Consider the following 6,799-nt stretch of genomic DNA (forward strand, 5'->3'; position numbering starts at 1 on the left):
CAGTGAAACCCATAATTTTATATTACATTCTTCAAGGGATGATAGCAGTTCTTCACATATAATAGTATTGCTAGCTTACAATCTTGTTAACAATCATTGCCTGAGAGATTGAGTTTATTGTCTACTATTCTTATTTTGAATGTTGAAAGGACATCATTTGAAAATTTATTACATTTTTTCCTCCTTCACAGGGATGATATCCAATTAGATATTGTTTGAAAGCTCAATGAAATAGTTCCATAACTTTAAAAACTTGAGAATTTTACTTACAATTGAAAAATTTTGAAAATAACAATTTTAAGACATTTTACAAATATAAATGTATATATATATGCATACATGCACACATATCCATATACATGGTTTGCATTTGATTTTATTTTCTAATGCTATTTCTAAGTCACTTATTTTGCAGAAAGTAGGCATACCTATAACTGGCCAACAATTCATTCCAATTAGAGTGGAAATACTCTTAATAGTGACTAGTGGATGAAAATAGATTTATGAAACTTGATATTGGCAGCATTTTTTATCAGGTTGTAAGAGGCAAAAAAAAAGTTTTAACAGTTGATACATTCTGATTTTCTAAGATTTTCATAGACCATTCTAGTGATCCAAGGGCAGCAATCGGGATCATAGGGGAAGCAGAGATCCTGAATGCTATGACACAATTAAAAAGTTCTAGAAATTAGACTACCTTATCAACAAGTTCCAAGTATCATGAAAAACTCTCAAAATAAAATATTCTGAGCAATAAACATACATTGTTATTCTTATTACATGATACAAATTATATTCTTTCTTTGGGATTCACTCAATTGACGTCTCCTATTTTTTTTAACATGTAAGCAAAAAGCCCCTACAAATTCTACCCAGTTTTATAAAATTTGAAAATATGAGTGTATGATAAACAAGATTATATGTTATTGAAAGAGAAAACCTTCTTCTCTTCACATGTCTCATACTAAAATCTGAAATGGTGTTTTGGGAGGGAGAAATATGACTAGTTTATTCTCATCTGTCTTTTACTCTATCTGAAATCAGAAGACAAGTTTGGCACATAGATGCACTGTTCATAATTTATATTCATACGGTGCTTCATATAATACTATTTTAAAATACATTACTTCATCCAATTCTTGCTCTACCTCAGTCAGATAGCTTAATAATTTCAAATGAAACAATGGGAAATTACTCAAATAATTTTCTTTTTCAATAATAAGTAAAAGGACATTCTATAATTCCAACAACTGAAGTAACAGGTTGACAGAAGGGAGTAATCCCAGCATGGAAATTACATTGCCTAAAATGAAATAGAAAACTAGGCAAATTGATTCTTATAAACGTAGAAGTAGTTCTAAAATATTATGAAAAACTCAGAGGACAGTTAAGAAACTCTGCAGATTGAATCTCCCAGTTAATATGATGCAGATTCTGCATGGAAAAAGCAACAGAAAGTTCAAATTGAATGACTTCACATAGAAAGCATTGATCTAGGCACAAAAAAGATGCCTCACTAATACTTTTAAAATTGCATTGAGTTGACTTAGATTATTTTAATGGACAAGTTAGAAACTCTTGCAAAAGATACTGGAAGTCCCTAAACTTTCCTAGAGTCAAAATCTATTGAACTACATTTGACTGACTGAAGATTAAAGGGATTAAACTAACTTTATAGAGCACACTCACTGATGTCAGATTCTTTGTCTGTATTTGGTAAATCCAACCAAGTTTAGTAGATTTTAAAAAAGTTTCATCACTGAACTTCCTGTCTGATGAGTAAACAGTAGAAGCTGTGTTTACATTGCAGACCTATTAAAGTCCATACCACCCCTGCTATGGGCAACTGAGAAACTCAAGTGGTTCTCTCAGACAGGACGCTGAAACTCTAAGGGAAAACAATCAACTCCTCATTGTCATAGTGCGACAATCCTAACCCCGTTTCAACTGGGCGAATAGTCAATTCCCAGAGAGAAGGCATCATCAGGATAGACATGAATGCTGTTATTATCCATTATAAGTAAGAAGGGAAGGTCACATATCAAGCAATTATATCTTTTCATTACATACTAACCTTTCACGGTAGGGAAGCTACCTTATGACTGCATTAGACAGACAAAGCTTTTCAGCTTCTTTTTTTAAAAAAGAAAGAAAAAGAAAAAAAAAAGAGAAAAGATTAAAAAAAAATAAATTCATCTTACCAGCACGTTACAGCACCAACTCGTTTGCCGGAATGTTGCCTGTACAGGTTTCTCTTTTAATTATCCTGAAAACAGAGGGAAGCAAACAAAAACAAACAAACAAACAAAAAAAAAAAGAAAGAAAGAATGAATGAAAAGAAAAGAAAGAAAGAAGAAGAAGAAGAGAAAGAAGAAGCAGGATGGTTAAATTAGCGTGCTGGAATCTTTTCAGTTTGTCGCAGAGTAGAAAAATAAAAAAAAAAAAAAAGGCTCAGTAATTTAAATTGGCTGTCAGTTCAAGCTGCATCGTTGGGTCCCGCCCCTTCTTCCCGCTGGGTTCCACTACCTGCGGGGCTGGACCTGACAGCTACTATGCAAACAAAAAAAATGGCAAAAAGCATGCTGGGACCATGCTGTCTGCTGTCTAGGTCTCGCTAGCCCTGACAACTAAAAATCATTAGTGAGAAGGTTTTGTATGTTTCCGTTTGGAGTTCTTTGCATGGAATTTCATTTCATTTTAATTGATACACCATAGCAAATGACAGGAGCTGATTTTTTTCTGACCATAGCTGTTTTATTTTCTCCTTTTTTGGGGGGCAGTCGATTTGTATTTTACTTTTCTATTTGTTTTGTTTATAAATATCATAAGTAGTTTTTTTTTCTTGTGCTGCCTTCCCCCCATCTTTTTTTCTTTTTGGTGGGGGTGGGGTGGGGAGGGAAGCATCACAAAAAATAAAACTTTTCTTGGGGTGACAGAGCCAGAACACAAAGGTTATGAAAGTTGCTGCATCTTTTGACCATTTTAACATATCTTTAGGCAACTGAGATTTAAACAAAATACTTTAGAAAAGTGGGAAGAAAATCAATCAGGAATGAGAAGGCTGGGGACAAAAAATGCAGATATCTCTTAGATAAATATAATATTGGACTCCAGATCATTTCTACTAAATGCAAGAAGTTTCTTTTTTATATTTATAAAGTCAGGAGAGAACTAGAAATTATACAAAAGACAGATTTAGCTTATGCTTCTAATTCCAACTGAGGTGGCTCCCACAGACTCAGTTTAAATTTTAGCCACAAAATGAAGCCTTTACTTAATGGGAAACATCATCTTGGGGTAGAGCATATACATTAAAAATGGTGGTTTCCCTTTTCTGGGAGATCATGCTGTATATAAATGGCTGAAGTAGACATTATGACACTGACCATTTTGTTCCCAAGTTTCACAAACATAAAGAGTTGCTCATTCTATTACTTAAAAATGAGCTATTTTATGATTTGTGTACAGATACTCAATAAGTGGAATGTATGTATATCTCTCCCCTATGCATTTGACATTTTGTTCATAAGCACAGTCCCTGAACATTGATGCTGAGGCTGTAAATTGCATCCATTCTTATATAGAAGTGTATACTTAGTCTGCCACTCTACAATTCATTTGCATGAAAGCTTGATGTTGACTTATATTTCCGATAATATTACCTGGTCTCATCTTTAGAGGTAGGAAGTGAATGACAACAGCATGTACACTGTTCTTTGGCAATGATTGAAGCTTGATAGATAAAATGAAGTTGCCCTTGATGATTTGACAGCACCATCATTTGCTGGATAGCTCCTGCATTTTTCTTCTCCTCTTCCACCACCCCCTTCTCTGAAGCTCTTTAAATTGAACTTATGATTTTGGCATAACTTGTAGAATCACTTTGCTGAAGAACTCAAAAATGGGCTTTTAAAAGGTACTTTAAAAAAATTAGCTGTTAGATTTTCCAAAGAGAAATAATTGAATAATTTTTTTCTTTAAAAAAATTTTTAAAAGAAGAGGAAAAGTGAACTTTGGTACAAAAATTGAATGGAATTCAACTTTCTAAATTGTTATAGTCATGTCAAATACTAGAATTGTTGTCTATTACCACAATCACTGTCAGGAAACTGACCAAAACTAGTAAAAATAAAGGCAGGCAAAGGTTGACTTAATTTTATCCCAGATTTTTGCCTATCTAATAGTATCAAAGATGTATTCTTTGTTCAATTCCATTGCCTGATACCTGGCAGAAAAAAAAAAATTGAGTCAGGTCAAGTGCTGGAGAAACCTCAGTACCTTCACAGGTAGTTAGGCAATCAGCTTTAATGAAATAGTGGTAAATTACACCAAGGTGTTAATTATTGTACTTTGCCACTACATAAAATGTAATAAAACCAACTCAGGCCACTCTTTGAATGGATTATTTTTAGATTAAAAAGCTTCCACTGAACTGAAATTTTATTTTCCTGAAGCATTCTACAAAGTGACTTTTGCTTCAGCTATTTTCTTTTTTAAAAAGATGTCCAGTAATGCATATTTATCGGTAGCAAGAAAAAGTCAATGATGATAATTATTTTTAAAACATAGAATTTGACTTTCTAATGAAAACAGTAGAATAACTAGTATTATCACTAACAAGTACCATTGCTGCCATACATATGTGCAATGTTTGCAACATGCTAGGCAACATGCAAATGTATGAAGAAGGCAGATCTCATAAATTTGCATGTTGAATTTCTTAGCCGGAGGAATTCCAAGACGAAGCATATTTTTACAGAGCATCAATGACTGCTTAGTTTGGTTGGCAGAGATTCAGTTCCTAATCTAAAAGCCTCCAATTTGATTCTTAAAGTGTAAAAAATGTATTCTGGGTAAGTAAGGTCTATTAACTATAGTATGACACTAAGGATCCTGAGGTCACTAGAATGAATGAGCCCTCCTAGTGGCATAGCAATGGCATGGCCCTCAAAGCCTGGAATTTAACAAATGGAAAATACAACTTTAAAGGGTGGGGAAAAGCATCCATACATACAGAAGGTCACAGATCTGGAGCTGGAAAGAACCTTAGGGGTTATCTAGTTCAAAACCCTGCCATTTTACAGATTAGGAAACTGAGGCCCAAAAGGGAGAATTATTTTCTAATAGTCACAGAAATCATAAGAATAAGATGGAGGATCTGAACACATTTGATCTCCAGAGTCAGATTGTGTTTCTCTTTGCCATGTATTTCACAGCTAAAGAATTTTCAGTGTATGTGTGTGAGGATGGAGGAGGTCAATAAGTATAAGAAGAGAGGCATCAAGAATAGTTATCAAATTCTAAGAAGAAAAAGCACAAATATGAGAAAGATTTATATCAATGGACATTTCCTTATCCTATAATGACAGTAACCTATGCAAACCCTAGCAGATGTGCTCTAACCTTGTTGACAAAGGCAGATTAGTTTTACTCCAACTTTGTGTACTACATTTGGATTACTCTAGATGCATGGAAAATTCCTTGCTTTCAATACTTAATTATTCCCCACTTATGTCACAGTTGTGACTTTTGATTCCCTTACAATCTATTCAGTAATAGATCCAGAGAACTACACACCTTCTCTCTTCTCACACAGACAGATCTTAGTGTCTGAGACCAGATTTGAACTCAGGCCCTCCTGACTTCAGGGCTGGTGCTCTATCCATTACCACCTGCAATACTATTTTGGCCAGGAACCCTGAGGCTCTTCCTCTCCAGATTTATTTATTAATTACAGTTTTTTGTTTGTTTGTTTTGCCTATAAGTAAGAGGAGATTCTTTACCTCAATTGATACCTAGACTTAATCACTGAGACCCATTGAAGACCTTTGCTTAAAATGGTCAAGATCTCCCATTGCATCAGGGCCATCTATATCTACATCTATATCAGATCATTGGATCAGTGGCTTTGGAGTGGAAAGTGAGTCAGGTGACATTGCACAGCCCTCCCTCCCTCAAATCCAATTCACTTGCATGTCATGGCATCACCTCTTTGATGTCATGGTGCTCTTCAAGAAGGAAGGACAAAAACAGAAATCTATATATGAGGAACAAAGACAAAAATTATTAGCTAAGTGACTTGTCCAAGGTCACATAGTAAGCATCTGAGGCCAGATTTAATCTCAGAAAGATGAGCTTCTTGACTTCAGGCCAGCTATTCTTATCTACTGTAACACCTACCTGTCCTTCCTTATTTCCACTTCAAAGATTCCTTCTCTTGCTTGCTTCAAGATGCAACTCAGATATTATACCAGATAAACTGAGGAAAATCGAGATTGGTTTTTAATCTTTAAAGTGGAGTATAAGCTAGCTGACCAAATGGGACTCTTGTCCAAAGCATTCAGTGCAGAGAAACCAAGGCAGAGAGTTTATATAGGGTATTAGCTAACTAGGGTTTACAAACAGAATATATAACCTTAGTATACAATGTTATAGGTAAAACAAAGGCAGATAAGGGGACAAGGATACTGGGAGGGCAGACAAGCGATAATTCCAGGAAAGGAACATAACTTAACCCAAGATAAAAAGGTCAAAAACAGGAGACAATTAGACAAGGAGCAATACTTAAAACGAGGGGGAATTATCCTAGCAAGGATCAAGATAATGCATCAGGAGTTTGTGACACAATGATATGTAAAGGGGGATTGGAGTTTCAAGGCTTTTCCTGGGCTCTTTTTTTAAAAACTCAATTTTCCAGTCCTAATGGCAAGGAAAGGGTGTATATGTGTGGCCATGGCTTGTTATCCAGGGTTCAACAATATCACCTTCTGTAAGAAACCTTTTCTGATCCTCTCAACAG

At 34.9% G+C, this 6,799-nt stretch overlaps 1 protein-coding gene across 1 annotated transcript in view; it reads right to left on the reverse strand.

Annotated features, from left to right (window-relative positions):
- Nucleotides 1–2,426, reverse strand: part of CELF2 (CUGBP Elav-like family member 2) — a 970,051-nt gene extending 967,625 nt beyond the window's left edge. Inside the window, exon 1 of the mRNA XM_074268694.1 lies at nucleotides 2,202–2,426. The gene's annotated coding sequence lies outside the window, so the exon portion shown is untranslated. The remainder of the gene's footprint in view (nucleotides 1–2,201) is intronic.
- Nucleotides 2,427–6,799: the final 4,373 nt, after the last annotated feature.

The sequence above is a fragment of the Sminthopsis crassicaudata genome, chromosome 5 (genome assembly GCF_048593235.1).
Source record: "Sminthopsis crassicaudata isolate SCR6 chromosome 5, ASM4859323v1, whole genome shotgun sequence".
NCBI lineage: Eukaryota > Metazoa > Chordata > Mammalia > Dasyuromorphia > Dasyuridae > Sminthopsis > Sminthopsis crassicaudata.